Genomic DNA, 5801 nt, shown 5'->3' with positions numbered 1-5801 from the left:
GCTGCTGCAAAGAAACTGCTGGAGCAAAACTTTGCAACTAATTTGGTTAGCTGACAACAAGTCATTAACATTAGAAGTTTTGCTGGTTGACTGCTACAGCTGTCTCAGGGCATCCTGTGCAGTTAGCCTCGTGGTAGTAAAACTAAAAAGAAGAATGAAAAATGCTCCGCTCTTCTCCTCTCTGCTCTTCTTCCCTTTTCTGGGAGGCAGTGGGGAGGTAGAGCGTACAGCCCGATCCGGCGGGGAGGTGTGGGAAGCCAGATCGGGCGCCCCCTTCTGGCTCTCCTCTCTATTCTCTCCTATCTTATCTTATCTTACTTGTCTCACTCCTCTCTGTCACCTTTTCTGTCCCTTTGAAGAAATGAGGCTCCATAAATGCTAAAGAGGTAAGTATTTCTCAGCTGCAGTGAATAGATAGAATAAACTGTAGAAAATTAAACAGGAGAAAGAAGAAGAAAAACTATTTTAACATAAACCATTGACACACTCCGGGGCCTGATCAACCCTGGCAGGGCCTCCTTGGATGAGGGTGTCTAGTGATAAACACCTGATGAATCTAAAGTCCACTACTGACGATGTGTCCCAAATTTTAACAATTTAGATCAGATCTCTAATCCCTAAACCTAACCAGGGAAATGGCAGGCTAGCTTGGGTAAAAGAACAAAGGTTGAGGCACACAATGATGTGTGCTGCTGGTACTCTGGGCTGCTTTCCTCACAACAGCCATCCCTCAAGATTTTCTCCATTAAAAGCAATGCATAGTCCTGGATTGTAACAGCTAGTCCTTTACTGAATCATTACTGGGTATAAAAAGAGCATCTTAGAGAGGCTGAGGTTCTCAGACGTAACAATAGGCAGAGGTTCATGCATCTAAGATCTGAAGATGCAAACTGTTTCAGAATAATGTTCCTAAATGTAAACTTGCAAAGAGAGAGAGAGAGCCTTTATTTGTCAGTTGGAGTTGCCCACACCGAGATGACAGACCTTGCCAACCGTACATACAATACAAAACATCACATTGGGGAGACAGGTCAGGCTAGGTAGCAAGGAAAAACACAGAAATTTGTAAAACAAAAGGTCAGACCAGGAGAAAAAAAGAATTTCTGCTCATACTGATCCCTAAAAGGAGTCAGCATGAGGAGAATACAAAATACTCCAGCACATAAAAAACACAAATGTCATCACATCTTGGTGATGGTGTGGCGTGTCAGTATCAGTGCACATGTGTGTGTGCGTGTCAGTAGGTGTGTCCTGTGTTCAGCCTGAGAAAGTGTCCTTTCACCCATTAGGCGAAGCTCCACAGTCCGCAGCCTACGCAGCTGGCCTTGAGGGATCGGGCGAGAGAGACAGTTCGTTTTCGTTATCATATCTCTTGGAAGAATTGCTGTTGTTCTCGTTTGTTCCAACCTTCAAGAGCATCCAGCTGGTGCAGTCAGGGTGGGGGGGTAGCCGAATGAAAGATGATGGATATGTTGTTTTGGAGCGAACACGCTGCATCAATTTTACAGTTGTTCTAGCATCCATCACTGGTGTCCAGGTTTATCTCCCGTTTAAGAGCTGTAAGCTCCTCCAAGATCTTTCCCATAATACATTCAGTAGGAACAGTCTGAGCGCTTAACTCTCTTCCCACATTTTCAATCAAAGTGGCCAGTCTTGTGGGGTTTTGAACTGCAGACTTTAAATATCAAATAATCTACAGTACGTAATATCCACAATATTGATTTCTGGTGAAATCACTGTTTGCAAGGGAAAAGGTCAAAAATCTGTATCACATGCCCATCACTGGGTCCTCCAGTTGCACTGCATTAAAAACAGACACGATTCTGTCATGGAAATCTCTGCATGGCATCAGGGACACTTCCAGACATCAGTGTCTATGAACAAGGTTCACAGTGCCATCCAAAAATGCAGGTTAAAGCTCTATCATGAAAAGAAGAAGCCACATGTGAATGTGACAACATTTGTGGTCGCGTTATCTGAAATTGAAAATAATTTTTCTTTCTGGGTGTGAGCAACATATGCTCACATTTTTTTCAGGCATGTCTTGTGTAATGCATTCAATACAGCTGCATGGCTTTGCAGTAGAAGGGTCCAAGTGATAACGTTGACATTACAACAACTGAAAACAAATTTCCCACGCATGGGACTAATAAAGGTTATCTTATCTTAAAACTTTTGACAAATCACGAAATGAAAGATGCAAAGAAAAGCAGCAAGACTATCAGACAACAACATTCCTCTGCCAAAATCCAGCAACTGGTCTCCTCAGTTCCCAGACATTTACAGACTTTTGTTAAAATAAAAGAGAATGCTGCACAGAACATGGGCCTGCCGTGTTGCTGACATCAAACTTAAAAAGACCTTGTTTCCTTCTTTAAAATTTTTCTCATTATTTCAATGTAAACATTTTGTTTCGCTTCATTGTAAAAAAAAAATAGGGTTTATGATCTTTGCAAGTTATCAAAGTTTTTTTATTTAAGCACTATTCCAATTTCTTTGCAATCAGGGTTGTATTTTTTGTAATACTTTTGAACATCTGCAACATGTGGAGATGAATTCATGGAGATGAAATGTAAATGTTTTCATCAATATATCCTGTCACATTGAGGAATGTGGTCATGTTTGCAGCTTTCCTTTGCATAACATCATGTGAGATTTGTGAATGTGAGAATATTTGTGGGAGGAGAAACCCAAACAGCAAATCAAATGTGTGCCAAAGACAACACCCACCCTCCTTCTCCCTCACCATTGGTGCTGCCTGGTGTAGTTTTGAAAACTCAAGATCACCAAAATGAGAAGCAGCACCTTCCTGATGGCAGGACTAAAACTTCACAACTGAACAAGGCCTTTTGAAAATGTACCAAGTAGTTTGCATAGTTTATGGCCAGTCTATACAAAAGCATATAACACCACATGGTAGAAAGTAAATCTACCTTCGGTTTGAGTAGACATTTTAGGTTATGTTTCACTGCCACCTGCTGGAAATTTGCTGGGCTTTCTATTGGCAGCTATAACACCTGTCCAGTCTCTGCTGCACAGACTTTGCCATCATGTCCAGTCACAATGATTTTGGAAGTGCACTAATGAGTGTATAAATCCTGTCTGTTTCCAAGTGACGCCCAGCTGTGAATGTTCACTGCTGATCTGTCAGTTTCTCTTCCATTTTCTGTTCTAAACACTGGATAAGATTTACCCACTTGTTTCTGTTAAAATCAATTTAAACAGAAACAGTTTGTACTGAACTAAAGAAGCAAATAAATGTTCTCCAAAATGACTAGAAACAGCAAGCCACAAGCACATCTGTTAGTAATTATCATGTTATTCAGAGAATATGTGAAGTATTGCAAGATTAAAGCAAAGTCATAAAGTGATATTTATGACAACTGCAGACTCTGGCGTTTTGTGGGAACAGTTTGGGGGAAAACATGTATCCTGTTGACAACATGTCCGTGGTGCTGTCCATAAATAAAAGGTTGTGTAAGCTGTAAAAAGAAAGAAAGAAAGAAAGAAAGAAAGAAAGAAAGAAAGAAAGAAAGAAAGAAAGAAAGAAAGAAAGAAAGAAAGAAAGAAAGAAAGGAGAGACCTCCTTTTGAGTGAGGTCCTGGCCAATATCACCTTTGGACTATAGTAAAACATCACAAAAACTTTTGTGGCTGAATGAAATCAAATCTGTGTAGTTTGTAGCATCCACTTAACGGCATGTCTGAATCTCATTGATTAAAATGACATGTACCATTTCCAACATTACTGTATTTGTCAAACATCAAAGCAAACTTGTCCTTTTTGATATCCTACAAGGAGCAACAAAAAGCAAATATTTAAGATATGTGTAGCCTCTTTCTTTCGATATGAATATTTGTTTATTCTTTAAGACAAAGACTTCTCTGTTTCTTATGATGATAATAAGAAGATAAAAAAGGAAATGGGAACTGTCGACCATGCATGTTTTTCTCTCATTTCTCCTGTGCCTGCACAAAAGGCTTTTCAAAACATTTTCTAATCGACCTCGCTAAAAAAAGCTTCATGTGTAAGGCCTTAGAAAAAACTCTCTGTTAAAGACACATCAGATTTATAGTTTCACATCTGTAGTGCAGCTTTTTTAAAACATGATGCCATTGTCTCTACATTAATGGGGCAGATGAGCTAACAGCTGTTAACAGTTAACATGTCAGACTTGTGTTAACCAAGAGTCAGTCCAGTTCTTGCACAATCTTCCTTGTCTTTATTAAATGCTGCACTGTTTACATGCTAATAAGCATGTAATGGAGACTTATTTATGGAAGAGGAAAAGAGTGAAGGGAGGCACTCAGATATTTTTTCACACTGGCTCAGTGGAATGTTTTTTAAATTGAAAATGGATTCTTTGTTGATGAAAAATTGTAGGATTGCTCTGAGCTACAACCACTTGTTGATGCTAGGAAGTGAAGAGAGGAACCTCTGTGTACGCTCGGTCTTGAAGAGGCTTTAAACAGAAACTGTGTCTTCAGCACGGGTGGATATAACAAAGTAACTCCAGTATTGCTTAAATACATATCTGTATAACCTTTTTTTTTAATGAAAATGATAAGTACAATTTCTGATCATTCTACAGTTGTTTTTAATGAAGTAACATTGTTAGTGTATGGCTTTGAGTACTTGTTGCATTAGTATTTTTACTTGAAGTATTACATAAAGGACGGGGATAGCCACTTCCTCCACCACTGGTTTTCAGTGATAAAAAGGTTCTTGAGAAAACTGCTCACAGCAAGACGGACAGATTATCTGGACAAAGAAGGACTCTGGAGCTGCTCAAATCTAATTTTCCAGCTTTAGGCCTCACAAATAAAATTCTTCTGGCCCGTTTAATTGGAAGCAGGATATTCAAAACCTCAGCAAAGAAAACTGAATTACTATCTCATAACAAAAATGCTGATAATTTATAATAGAAAAAGAACAAGGGGCTCATACAGAAATGTCACTATTATGAATCATTTTAGTGTTTTTTTGGCAGCAAACAGAAGGCTTCTGTGGATTGAAAGTAGAAACTAAGTGGAGAGTGGTCACATGTGACTGGCAATGATGATTGGGCTGATTTCAGGGGAGGTCAGCATTGGTTAAAATGCAAAATCTGCTGCCAAAGCAGATTGAAAATATAGCACGCAAGTTTGACATTCTGTTCACAGCTGTTTGGACTCAAGTTAAAAGAGGATGTGCTCACTGTGTTTAGATTCCCATGGACCAAAATGTTCTTTGTGTAAAAATTTTATCTCTGTGATATGAAATCTGAAAATACAAAAATAATGCTTCCCACTGCCATATGGTGCCATTATTATTGTTTCCCAACTAAAACCTAAAGATAAACTACACCGGTTTCAGCCCTTAATTCAGGTCTGAGTTCAACACTTTTAATGCTGACAGAAAAAGAGTCTAACCTGTTGTTGGGATTAGGAGGTTGTGCACTTTCCACGGCCAGCTATTTGAAGCATTTGAAGTAGGCCAATGGTCTTTGAGGTAAACGGATTCTTTTAAAAGCTCCAAAGTGAAGTTTATTGCAACAAAATTAATATTTTTGTTTGTGATTATTGTTCTTTTCTGGGGTCGGTGATCAGAGATTTGAATAAATGCAAACGAAATCGCTGGTTTCATATTATTAGGCCAATTAGATGGCTACAAAGCTCCCATCACATGGGTGCAAAGCTGCTGCCACAGACAACAGAGCCATTAATCCTTCTGCTCGCTGTTGTTAAGGCTACGCATGTTTAATGCACACTAAAGCGCACAGCCTGTTGCTGATCTGCACACCATCACTTCTCACTTTGTAG

Source organism: Mchenga conophoros, linkage group LG20, assembly GCF_057382185.1.
Source record: "Mchenga conophoros isolate Kocher_MC1m ecotype Shallow Benthic linkage group LG20, M_conophoros_male_GT1.1, whole genome shotgun sequence".
Lineage (NCBI taxonomy): Eukaryota > Metazoa > Chordata > Actinopteri > Cichliformes > Cichlidae > Mchenga > Mchenga conophoros.
Note: the sequence above shows the minus strand (reverse complement) of the source record.